Below are 4,770 nucleotides of genomic sequence, written 5' to 3'. Positions count from 1 at the left end.
AAAATATTGAATGACATAACGATGATCAATTTTATTCATATTAAAAATTTACTAAAAAAGCTTCACTATTAATAGTCGGTAATCTGAAAAGAACAAAAAAACAAACAAAAATAAAAGTGTGACAGTTAATTCTTAAAATGATAGGGCTTTCTGCCAGGCTTAATTTTTGTGTTTTCTTTTCTGTCAGGCAATCTGTTTTTTTAATATCTGTCAATTGTAGTAATTTTGAAGTCAGGCAATTTGTATTCTTAAAAGTGCATACTTAAATATATTATTATGTATGATTTTTTATTTTTTTTTTTTTTTATATTTTAAATAATTTTTTTTATTACTATATTATTCTTAAAAAGTTTTGAATTTTTTTCTTTAAAAAGTTTAGTGATATAAAATGTGTGTTTATTTTTAATTTTTTATTTTTTTCTTATTCTTCAAATTTATTTTTGAATTTATTTTAATATTGCAATATTTTTGTACCATTCAATTTTTTTTTTTTTTTCATCTTAATTACATATTTAATTTTAATATAAATTAATTAAAATATTATTTTAATTAATTGATTTTTTTATTTTCGTTTGGATTTCTATAAAATTAATAATTTATATAACAAATACATAGAGGCCTTTCATCATTGCTGAAATTGTAAATTTTTTTTGTCACTAATTTTTCCTTTATTCATAGTTTTGTGACAATGGTGACTGGGTCCATAATTAAATATTTACAAGTATTTTTTTTTAAAATGCTTTATTATAATAGAATTACAATAATAATAATAATAATAGTAATGATAATAGCATTAATAAATAAATCTTGATTGATTAATTGTGAAGGTAGGGAATAAGTTACCATTTTATATTTTTTGCTATCCAATATTTTAACAATAGAAAAAAAAAATTTAAAATTATTTTAAATGATTGGGAACGCTATTCTTTAAATAGTTTATACTTATATGTATATTTACATACCTACATATATATATATATATATATATATATATATATATATATATATACAATTTTTTTTTTAAGATCTTCTATACTAAAAATAAAAATATTTTTAATTTGATTATTTTAAAACAAAAAATAAAACTATAAATGTACATTTTTTTTTTAAATAAAAAAAAAATAAATTAATTTTTAATAAGATTTTTAAGAAAATGATTAAATTGCATATTTAGAAAACAAAAATATTGAGCCCATACTTCAAAAACAAAAAAAAAAATTAAATAATTTAAAAAAGAAAGCATTTAAATATCGGGAAAGAATCTATTGAATAATTTGGGAGTAATTTATGAAAAGTTAAATAAAATTTTGGAATATATAGAGAGGTGCCTGTCATAATTGTTTTTATTATTCACATTTTTGTGTGTTAAACAATCTCATACATTTTTGATGTCATAAATTTATAAATAAATTATCAAAAATACCACAGTTACTGTTTTTGTAATTATGTGGAAAAAAAATTTGGTGTTCCCCATTCGGTATCACAGGAGTTTTGAAAGGTATTTTTTGTCTTTCACTGATTTTTATTTACTTTTTTTTTGTGACAATGATGACAGGGCGGACCAGAAAAATTTATTAAAAAATTTTTCAATTTACACACTTTAAGTAAAATTTCATCTTGTTTTATAATGTAAAAATTTGAATTGATTTGATATTTTCATCACCCAAAATTTTTCCAATTGTATTAGTAAATTAAATTAATATTTATATTTAATTTAAATTGAAAAAAAAAATACAAAAAAAAAACAAATATAATGTGCAAGGTTCATGAAAATTTACAAATTTTAAATATTTAAAAAAAAAAACAAAACTTATAAAAAACTGTAGATTTAAAAAAAAAAAAAAATTAAATAGAAAATAAAACCATATAGAAAACCAAAACAAAAATAATTTGTATGAATGCGTTTCTAAAAAATGAATACGTATGAATTGTATATACATATATATATATATATATATATATATACATTAATACATACACAAACTTTAATATTACTTACATGTTTCGTCGTCGTTTCATTTTTGATTTTTTTTTTTTTTTATATAATATAAAAAAACAATTATTTGTTTTTCTTCGAAAACTTAACATTAAAAATACAATTTAAAAAAGTAATATATATAATATATAAATATACATATATATGTATATATATATATATATATATATTTAATAATAGTACATTATATGTATTAAAAAACAAAACAAAAAAAAAAAATTAAAAAATGATGATAAAAAAAAAATAATAAAAATTATAAAAAAACAAAAAATGATTTCAACAAAATTGTAAAAAAAAAAATTTAAAAACAATAAAAATTTATAAAAAAATAATTAATTGTATTATTTACTTATTATTATTTTTTTTTTTTTGAAAAAAAAATTTAATAATTACATTAAGCAGACAAAATACATCCCCGTTTTCGTAAATTTGCAAAAAATCTGCACAAAATTTGACTTGTAATGGCTGTAAACTTAAAATGGCAATTAAATGTTAAGTAATATTTTGACGATTCTCATTTAAGTCCTATACCTGACCACCATAAGTACCATGTTCCAAAATTTTAAAACATCCTTAGATGTCAAAGTACCTACGATTCGAATTACATTACTTTCACATTTAGTTTGCAAACAAGTAAAACCAAATAGATGGGAAATAAGAATAAAATCATTAGGTCATAATTTAAAATATCATTCAATTCGACTAGTTTATTCGACTCGTCAAGTAATTCGTTTCGCCGATCATAATAAGGATATTAGTTTGCAAATAGTAAAACCAAATAGAAGGGATATAAAATCAACAGGTTAATTGTGTTATATGGTTAATCATTCTAGGTATATACACTTACAATATATAATTATATGAGTTCTAATTAAAATTTAAAACTCTTTACAACTATGATTTAGTAATATGGTTTTTAAATTCAATGCATAACTCAATAATTCGTACCTACATACATAATATGTAAGCTGGATTGAATTTGGATACGGTATTGTTGTAGAATGTAGAACTCACAGAAGAACAATTTCAGCTTAAAAAAAAAAAAATCTATGCCAATTAAATATAACATAAAAACAATTTTGTCAAACTGTAATCAAGCTCAAATTTAATAAGTCGCCTTTAATAATTTTGTGTGGGGTATATAATATTATCCAAATACATTTGGAATAGAAAATTTTATCTTTAATTATAGACGATATTTGTAAATCATATAAAGACACTTACGTTTAAAAAATAAATATGCATATAAAAAAATTAAAGAAATCACACTTAAATTAAAGCTCTTGCTATTAATATTATGTTCATTTCGGAATTCTATATTTTCATATATAACAAATTCTTAAATATATAGATTTACATTTAAATGTACATCTTATATATTGTAATTAATATTATTATTATTATAAAGCATGAAATTTTGATGTTTTCTCTTGCGGTTTCAATAATTTTCTAAAATATATTACTGCTAACTAAACGTATGTATATTAATTAAAACATTGGGAAGCAAATTAAAATTTTAAAAATAAAAGAATTATTAAAATTTGTCATAATGAACCTTAGTATCTTTTTAGTATATTTTGTGTCGGACAACATTGTTTAACAGAAAATGTATTAACATAAACTAAAGTAAAAATATCATTGTGCATTAGCAAACAAGTTTTTGAGAAGATTAGAGAATATTTGGGCCTAATATTTGCAATTTTCGGAGATTGAATGTTATTTTAATTAAAATTGGACGCTTTACAATAACACTAACTCATAACTTGAGAATGATGAAGAAAAAAAAAACTGTTTCCTAATTTTTGTGCCGGATCTTGTTTTATCATCCTTTTTGAATATGAGCTTTTATGTGTCATTTTCTATTAAGTTTTGTTTACATTTCTATTCCAGCTGTTATTTATATTTTTTATATTATAACAATGCTAGTGATGTGCCTAAGAAACATTTTAATAATTGAACATTTAATATTAAGTTAATGGAAATTTCTTCATACAACTGCAGAGAATTAAAAACTTTTTCTCCTCGAACTGTACTCAAACCAGTGACCTACCACTTTCTAGGCGGACCGTCTACTAACTGAGCTACAGAGAACATTTAATATTGAAATCATTAAAATTTTGTAAAAATCGTTAATTATGTAAAAAAAAATATATATAATTTTTTTTTTTTCATTCAAGTACAATTTATTAGCGCTTTCCAAACTTAATTATTATTACATTTATTTATTTATTTATATAAATATTTTTATATTTGTATATATCGATAAATATTATATAAGATTACATTACAATATTATAGAATTTCTTATAAAATATATGATTTTTTGAAAAAAAAAGCTCAATATAATTATATTAAATTTCATCGTAAATAATTTAAGATTATAAGAATACTTTGAATAAAGCAGTTATATTGTATCAATATTTATTTTTTATAATAGAAGTAGCTTCTATATTCATCTTAAAATAATATATCTAATAGGGAGAAAAAAAAATTGCTGTATTAATTATATTTAAATATAATTCAGCTTATACAATGAATATTAAATAAAATAATAATAATAAAAAAAACAAAACTTAAACAGCCAAATTAAAAATACGAAATCATTTTCACTTATTAATTTCTTTAAACTAACTAGTTTTGGACGTTACTTAAATATTAATTTTTCAAAATTAAAATAATTAAATTAAAAAAGAAATTAAAAATATATATATATATTTTTTTTTAGTATACAATTACGTTTAAAACATGTAAAATTTAAATTAATTTTTCTTCTG

Source organism: Condylostylus longicornis, unplaced genomic scaffold (genome assembly GCF_029603195.1).
Source record: "Condylostylus longicornis isolate FDR11 unplaced genomic scaffold, ASM2960319v2 ptg000083l, whole genome shotgun sequence".
Classification (NCBI taxonomy): domain Eukaryota; kingdom Metazoa; phylum Arthropoda; class Insecta; order Diptera; family Dolichopodidae; genus Condylostylus; species Condylostylus longicornis.
The sequence above is the reverse complement of the archived record's forward strand: the minus strand, read 5'-3'. Positions refer to the sequence as shown.